The sequence below is a fragment of the Schistocerca piceifrons genome, chromosome 1 (genome assembly GCF_021461385.2).
Source record: "Schistocerca piceifrons isolate TAMUIC-IGC-003096 chromosome 1, iqSchPice1.1, whole genome shotgun sequence".
NCBI lineage: Eukaryota > Metazoa > Arthropoda > Insecta > Orthoptera > Acrididae > Schistocerca > Schistocerca piceifrons.
This window is the reverse complement of record NC_060138.1, coordinates 903,841,775-903,851,120: the sequence shown is the minus strand read 5'-3', so window position 1 is coordinate 903,851,120 and position 9,346 is coordinate 903,841,775.

Genomic DNA, 9,346 nt, shown 5'->3' with positions numbered 1-9,346 from the left:
TCCGATAGCAACACTTAGTCTTTGAGTCAGTAATTTTCCGCCACATACTTTTCCCTGCGGTTGCTAATACAGCAAAAGAAAGAGCTTTTGAGCATTTGTAAGAGTATTAAAGAGACACTGACAGATCTAAAGATGGGAGAGGAAAACAAACGTACGTCTGCATTGCTGACATCAATCTGTTTTACGAGGACGTGTTGAAAAACAATGCCTTTGAATTTTTAAATAAAGCGTTACTAACATTCTACATCTTTATTCTTCATGTCTACGTACTTATATCTCAACATAGTCACCTTCGCGACGAACACATTTCTCCCAACGAGGAACCATTTCGTTGATACCGTCACTGCAGAGTGTTAGTTGAGGGGGGCACAACCTCACTTCTGCTTCAATCGCTTTATCACTATCACATTGAAGTCCTCGAGGTTCTTTAAGATTTTGAACCAGATAAAAATCGAATGTGTTGTAGTCGAGATTTTATAGAGCATGATCGACGAAAGTGAGCGTCGGATTGAGTGATCTTGGTTGGTTGGTTTGGGGGATTTAAAGGGACTAGACTGCTATGGTCATCGGTCCCTTGAGTGATCTAGCATGACGTTTAAATGTATTACTTCTGTGCTGATAACTGTATTCGCAATAAATTTCGCAGGCAGTATCCACATATGCCTCTAAATGCACCTATAAACGTATGTCGATACATAGGTCAGGAGATATGACGTCATAAATACTGTGAAGCGTGAAAAACTGCCGATTCAAATGGTTCAAATGGCTCTGAGCACTATGGGACTTAACATCTGTGGTCATCAGTCCCCTAGAACTTAGAACTACTTAAACCTAACTAACCTAAGGACATCACACACATCCATGCCCGAGGCAGGATTCGAACCTGCGACCGTAGCAGTCCCGCGGTTCCGGACTGAGCGCCTGAACCGCTAGACCACCGCGGCCGGCAACTGCCGATTCATGCATGACGTTTAAATTTATTGTTTCTTTGCTACTGAACTTACTTCGCTGACAGTATCCACATATGCTGCGTAACAGTACCTACACAAATACATCACTGTACGACACATAGTGCAACAGATATGTCGTCGTAAATGTTGAGATACGGGAAAAATTCTGCACATGCATTCTTTACTGCTAACACACTCCCATGGTCGAATCAACTTAAGAAAATCCCTGACAACTGGCAGCACTTCTTACAGCTTTCAACTGCAAAGAGCAAACGGCCGCAGGCGAAAACGATAGCCGTCTCTAGAGATATGAAGAGGCATTGACATACAGACGTTTACAAAATCGCTATGTAATCACGCGAAGCAGCTGCGCCCAGCATACAGGAACTGTTGGGGATCAGGTTTCTAGCTTTGGGTACTGTGCTTATACATTTGTACATTATGCGTATTTCTTTGTGATGCTGTTTCACAATTTCGAACGCTTTTTCATTACAAGCACAGCTAGTTTTTATTTTATTTTCATTTCTAACAGAGAATTGGCGAAGTGGATACCCGGCTGACGCCGAGTTTGTCCGCTAATATACGATAAACTGCTGTTACTTTGGACTGGGAATTCCCCACACGTCTCTTGAACTTTCACGTCTCTCAAGGCAGATATTCTGCATTAAAATGCACGAGTAGTTGTTTATTTTTCGAAACGAAATAGGAAGAGTTTCGGAATCAAGTCCTCAACGTCAGATAATGTGAAATTCACAGAAGCTCTTCCTGTGATTCGATAGTTTCAGTTACCACCAACGTAATTATTAAACGAAGTTTATCTTTAGGTAAAATCGCTGCTGATTATAGAACATGACATTACTTAAACAATGATTTCCAGGAACGCCTGCAGACACACATTCAAACGTTGTCTAAAGAGCACAAACTCAGAACACAACGAACTGCTTCATCAGTTTCCCTAAACCACCATCGACTTTTGCCTCCTTCTCCCAGGGTCCCGAAATACCTCGGTCAGATTCTGTTTCTACTCCTACGTGATTACTCTGCTATTCACAATAAAGTGCCTGGCAGAGGGTTCAATGAACCACCTTCAGGCTGCCTCTCTACCGTTCCACTCCCGAACGGTACGCGGGAAAAAACGAACACTTAAATTTTTCTGTGCGAGCCCTGATTTCTCTTATCCTGTCGTGATGATCATTTCTCCCTATGTAGGTGGGTGCCAACAGAATGTTTTCGCAATCGGAGGAGAAAACTGGTGATTGAAATTTCATGAAAAGATCGCGTCGCAATGAAAAACACCTTTGTTTTAATGATTGCCACTCCAATTCACGTATCATGTCTGTGACACCATCTCCCCTATTTCGCGATAATACAACACGAGCTGCCCTTCTTTGTACTTTTTCGATGTCATCCGCCAGTCCCACCTGATGCGGATCCCACACCGCACAGCAATACTCCAGAATAGGTGGGACAAGCGTGGTGTAAGCAGTCTCTTTAGTAGACCTGTCGCACCTTCTATGTGTTCTACCAATGAATCGCAGTCTTTGGTTTGACAGATAACTTCTCTAAATCATTTTGCAAGTCGTTTTGATCATCTGTTGACTTTACAAGATGGTAAATGACAGCATCATCTGCAAACAATGTCGTTAACATAGATCAGGAACAATAGAGGGCCTATAACACTTCCTTGGGGGACGCTGGATATTACTTCTGTTTTACATGATGACTTTCCGTCTTTTACTACGAACTGTGACCTTTCTGACAGGCAATCACGAATCCAGTCGCAAAACTGAGGCGATATTCCGTAGGCACGCAGTTTGGTTAGAAGACGCTTGTGAGGAACGGTGTCGAAAGCCTTCTGGAAATCTAAAAATATGGAATCAATTTCACATCCCCTGTCGATGGCACTTATTACTTCATGAGTATAAAGAGCTTTCAAGCGTATGCGGAGACACATTTTTTGCTGTTCGTTCTCCACCACAGCCCTGGGCGTTGCCAGCTGTCCAACCAACCGAATCCCTCTGCTTCTCGCCATTTTTGTAATTCGATGATAAATTTTTTCATGATCTAATTATTTTGACTATCTTTGTCTTCATCGTCCTACTTCCTCAACATGACCAATAATTCTCCATTCTTCTTACAGGGTTTCTTCAAATTCAGATTTATAATCACCTTGTCTTAATAAGATTGCCAACAATTCTTTTTAGGAGTGATTAGCAGGACCAAGATTAGGAAAGGTCACCAACCAGACGTTTCGGAGAATAATATACCGGGTACACATATAGTTCAGAAACGTCGAAGTTAACAGGACTTTCTAACAGTTGTGGTTGACCTCGCCATTATTCGATCACACTGCCATTCGCGCGTACTTCTTAAGATTAGCGTTTCGTGACGGCCATTCGATCTTATGAATATGGAGTGGGAGTCTTAACAACAGCTCCACGTCCCCTGAACTGCTACCTTGCTGTACAGAAACAACCAATTTTGATTGAGTCCAGTGCACCAGAGAAGAGATCACACGACCCCGATAAATGTGCGTGCCAGAGCGCGCGGGTGTGTGTGCGTGTGCGTATGTGTGCGTGTGTGTGTGTGTGTGTGTGTGTGTGTGTGTGTGTGTATGTGTGTGAGTGAGAGTGTGAGCCCGTATCTTTGCTCCTTGCCGTGCTCCGGCGTACGCCCCCGACATTTGCGTGGCGGGCGGTGTGTGTTTATGACACATTAGGCAAGAGGCGTTCGCACCGGATCCTGTTTCGTGATCTCCGCGGCCGGCTGACCTTTCATGTTCGGCCCTTTCGGCTGCCGCCGCCGCCGCTGTTCTGTTGTCCAGCCTGTATGCGGAATCAGCAGCTGCAGCAGATAACATCTCAGTAATCTTTCATGAGACTTTCTCCTGCAATTTAGATCCCAGTCGCCCCTGTGATCGCCAGGTCCACTTACTCCGCGTCACATTAAGGTCACGAGAACCGTTCCACGCCACTCAGGCGTGGTCGTAACTACTGATTAATAACATCAATTGGTCTGTTCCCATGCTTGAAACGCGAATCTCATTAAAAACCGTTCAAGCCTTAAATTTTTAATGTAACGACGAGATTCGATGGGTAACTAACGAATAGGTAAAGAAGCAATGTTGCTCAGTAGTTGGCACACTGGACTCACAATTGGGGGGCCATGGTTCAAATCCCCGCCTCGACACCAAGATTTAGTTTCTACGCGATTTTCCTAAATTTCTCCAGGCAAATGCCGGGATAGTTCCTTTAAATGGAACTGGGTACTGCTAAATTCCCTCTCCATCCTTTCGTAATTAGGTTCAAAATGTTCAAATGTGTGTGAAATCTTATGGGACTTAACTGCTAAGGTCATCAGTCCCTAAGCTTACACACTACTTAACCTAAATCATCCTAAGGACAAACACACAAACCCATGCCCGAAGGAGGTCTCGAACCTCCGCCGGGATCAGCCGCACAGACCATGACTGCAGCGCCCTAGACCACTCGGCTAATCCCGCGCGGCTCGTAATTAGGGCTTGTGGTCCTCTCTAAGGACTATGCTTTCGACAGGACGTTCCTGAAGCGAAATAAGAAAAATCTGCTTTCTGTTGTAAGTTGATTAAAAGAAGGGATGGGTGGACAGGGTAGAGTCGTGCATTATCGGCCAGCCCACAGTATCGGCTACTACTGTAATTTATCTTTCCACCCCTAAATAGGAGAAGTGTTCAGTAAGCAGAAGCAAGCACGTGTATCCATGTGCACTGGAATCGGATATGTTCTTTCACTGCTCAGTGCTTTGTCTGCTCTGAGAGCTTAATGGTGTTGTTGTAACTTGTCAGCCGGCCGAAGTGGCCGTGCGGTTCTAGGCGCTCCAGTCTGGAACCGCGAGACCGCTACGGTCACAAGTTCGAATCCTGCCTCGGGCTTGGACGTGTGTGATGTCCTTAGGTTTGTTAGGTTTAACTAGTTCTAAGTTCTAGGGGACTAATGACCTCAGAAGTTGAGTCCCATAGTGCTCAGAGCCATTTGAACCATTTTTTGTAGCTTGTCGCGCACGAAAGATATTTTGAGGTCTGTGATACCCGTTTTTAAGATAAGTGATTAATTTCGTTGCTATATTTCGTTTATTCATGTTACGTAACATATGGCAGAAAATGAGGTTAAGTAAGACGAAAATGAAGTGTAGAACTTATGAAAATGGCTGTCACCGAGCTTATCTCTAACAAAATGACCACGAGGGAGGCAGCTGAAGCGTTCTCAACTATTATGTAAGAAAATGACTACCACCGAAGAGAAAAGAGAAGAGATTAAATTCAGACAAAATAAAGTATGAAGTCAGAATAGAAGCTGAAGAAAGCTGAACCGAAGTCATGCGTTCCAAAACATAATAAACACACAAAGTGTCTCCACGGAAAGTAAATTACAAAGCGGCGTAGAGAACAGTAATTTACCGGAAATATTGAGTCAGGAGAAGATGCTGAGAAGTACATTAGGAATCATCTCTTGAAGACTGTATGATATGTAGGCTTTCCAAGAGTGGAGGCTGGGCACGTGTTTGATGTGTGGATCAAGAGAATATGTTGTATTTTATTTGGGAGTTAAATATTGGTGAACTGAGCTGAAACAGTAACAACAAATTCACATACTTACGTGATCTATTGCTATTCAATGGGTGCTGTGTATCATTAAAAAAACTGGTATTATCAGAAAAAAGGTAATGGCCGTCACGGCAAGACACTTTCTACGAGCCTTGTAATTGTAGCTCTTTTACTTTCGATGTAATTAAGTAATATAAGTGTACAATAAAAATCGTTACGTTGTGCTATTCATAGAACATGTCTTGAGGTATGAGAACAGTATATTAATATTCCGATTAACCACCGCAGTTACACAGTGGAGTCAAAAAACAGTCTCGCTGATACTGGACGACTCTTTCCTTGAGCATTTCCTGGGGCATCAAGGAATAGTGAATTTGATAATGGAGGTAAATGTAAGCAATCAAAATTTTAGATGAATACTGAGGTTTGAATTCAGAAGGCGCATAAGGTGCGGATTCAGGGCTGGAGTCTTGTGGGGGGTGGAGGGTATAAGTTGGTTATTGTCTCGTCATCCCTCCCTTCAGCCTTTCAATGCCAATTATAAGTTGCTGACACTCCCGCTTTTAGCGTACAACTTGTGGCTAGGATATTATTACGACGGTCGTTCAATAAATAGTACACCAAATTATTTCTAAAAACCGTTCAAATCCACAGGAAAACGTCCTTACAAGTGGTTCAAATTGTCAAAAAATTCCGACTGGTGGCCGAGGCGTAGCATGCCACCATAATTTTTTTCCGAAAATTATTCTGAGCTTTAGTTCAGGATCCCCCTTAAAGTTTAAATGGTTGCGAAAACATGTTTGACCTCTTAACAACAAATAATTATTAGCAAATAGGAAGAGTCATGACGAATGAAGGAATAGCACAAGGTGGTTGTAGCGAGACTGACCACCGCAACATCCAAATGCACCAAAAGCAAAAAAAAGTTGTAAAGTTCGCCCGACGCCTTCCTAAGAGACAGCTTCCATATCTCCTGAACTAATCATGGAGGCGTAGACCAGATGTGGCTTAGATCCAGAGAAGTAATGTTGACAGCAGTGGAGGGATTAACACCCAATAAATTATTAAAGGATGGTACTGCTCCTCCATGGTACACAGAGCACGTCAGAGCCCTTTGACAGAAGCAACGAAAACACCATGCCAAATTCAAAATGAAGTTTCCAAGACTGGTAATGTTATACTGGAGCAGAAAAGTTAGAGCGGATTTCAATCCGAGATGCTTTTAATAGTTCCCGCAGCACAACTTAGTCCTGGAATCTAACAGAAAATCGAAAGAGATTTTGGTTGCATGTGAAGTACACCAGCGGCAAGACACAATCAATAACTTAACTGCACAATAACAATGGTAATACTACCAATGACTGCTCCACTAAAGCGGAGTTGTGAAACACAGTTATGCGAAATCCCTACACCAAAGAAGACAAAGAAAATGTCCCTGGATATGAACAAAGAACAGCTGCCAACATGACTAACTTAGAAGTAGATATCCTCGGTGTAGCGAAGGAGCTTAAATCACTTAATAAAGGCAGGTCTTCTTCTACACACAGTATACCAATTACGTTCCTTTCAGAGTATGCTGTTACAATAGTCCTATACTTAGCAATCATATAAATCTCTCCCTCGACAGAAGATCCGAAGCAAAAGACTGGAAAACTGCACAGGTGACACCAATACTAAAGAAGAAAATAGCAGTAATCCGATGCATTGCAGACTCTGTCACTGACGTCGGTTTGTAGTAGGGTTTTAGAACACAGACTGTGTTCGGACGTTATGAATTACCTCGAGATATTTGCCCGTTTCAACGTTGTCAGCACAGATTCAAAAAATACCATTCTTGTGAAGCACAACTAGATTTTTATTCGCACCATTTAATGAGTGCTGCCAACAAGGGATCTCAAAGTGATTCCATATTTATAGATTACCAAGAGTCTTTTGACACCGTTTCTCACGAGAGACTCCTAATCAAATTGCGCCCCTATGTATCATCCATCGCTTCAGTTGTGAGAATTGACTCCTGTCAGAAAAGTAACAATTCGTAGTAATCGACGGAAAGTCATAGTGTAAAATATAGACGATATCTGGCGTTCCCCAAGGAAGCGTATCGGCCCTCTGCTGTTGCCAATCTATACACACAATTTAGAAGATAGCCGAGTTTTTAGACTGTAGATGATGCTGTCATTTGTCGTCTATTAAAGCCATCATAAGATCAAAACCAATTGCAAAATGATTTATACACGGTATCTATACGGTGCGAAAACTGGCAGTCGTCTCTGAGTAAGGAAAAGTGTGAGGTCATCCACATGAGTACGAAAAGAACTCCATTAAATTTCGGTTACAAGGGAAATCAGATAAATTTAAACACTTTCAAATGAACTAAATATTTAGGAATTACAGGTATGAACAACTTAAAGTGGAATGATCGTATCAGAGTAAACAATGTTATGGGAAAGGCAACGCAAAGACTGCTTTTTATTGGCAGAACACATATAAGATGCAGTGGGTCTACTGCCTACACTACGCTTGTCCGTGCGATAAGGGATCCTAATCAGATAGGACTGACAGAAGATAACGAAAAAGTCCGAAGGTGGGCAGTTCTTTTTGTGTTATGGCGAAATAGAAGAGAGCGAGTCGGGGCGGCATTCATTGAAACAAAGGCATCCTTGTATTGTAATCTTCTTGTGAAAACTTATTTATTTGTGAATATCGTTATTTTAACACAGTTACTGAATTACCAATGTCGGCAGTGCGTATTGCTATCTTCATACCCATAAAACCGGTCAGTGGTTTTTGTAGCATACAATGCATGTCACTGTAAGGCCCTACTTTCCTATGCATATTGTATAGTCTTAATGTGACTGAGTAGTTTAAGCCTTGTATAACGTAACTGCTACTGCCCGGTTTTAAGGATCTGGAGTTGACTATACATACTGCCGACACAAGCGATCCAGTAACTGTGTTATCATAGCGATATTATCAAATAAATTACTTTTCACTAGAAGACCACAATACAAATTTTCTGGTTGCCTCCAACACCGAATGATCATGTCAAGTAACCATAAAGAAGTGTTTTGTTGCGGCGAGATACTGTCTCAAAATTTCAATCGGCATCTTTCTCCGCTGAATGCGAAAATAGCAGAAACAGAGAGAAATGAACAACGTGATAAAATAAGAGGTATCATAGATCGTACAGGTATGTGTGAGTCCTGTGGGAGTGTGTGAGTCAGTTCGATTACATGTTTTGATCTTACTCAATTTCACAGAGTTAAATTAAATCTGATAAATTACAATTATCCAATCAAACGAAATTTTCCAGTTTTGCGTGATCTTCCATGTAAAGAAGGGCTTGTGCTACTGACGACTGTAATTTTGCGAAATTTCATACCTCACGTAACTGGCTAAACATAAGAAACGTACTTACGTTAGTACCAGTAGACGGGTATGTTAGAAGCTCCCACAGGTAGCAACGTCGTAACGATAGTCTTTGGGTTAGTAGTGGTGTGATTCTCGTGGATATGTTGTGAAAAGGGTCAAACATTAATACAGAGACATATCTGAAGACTATGAACGATCTCAGAAATGATTTCCGATGTGTTCGGTATGACAAGAGTCCAAAAGAAGTCATGCACCAAGCGCCAATAAATGCCTCACAAGTCTGAGAGCCTGGGAACATTTGGCCAAATTGCGTTGGACGTGACTACCTCATTCACCCTACAGCCCAGACGCGGCGCCTTCGGAGTTTTATCTCTTTCGGGCACTTAAGGATTTTATATGTGGGGGTACAATTTGAAGATGATAATTTATGCAGTGAAAACAT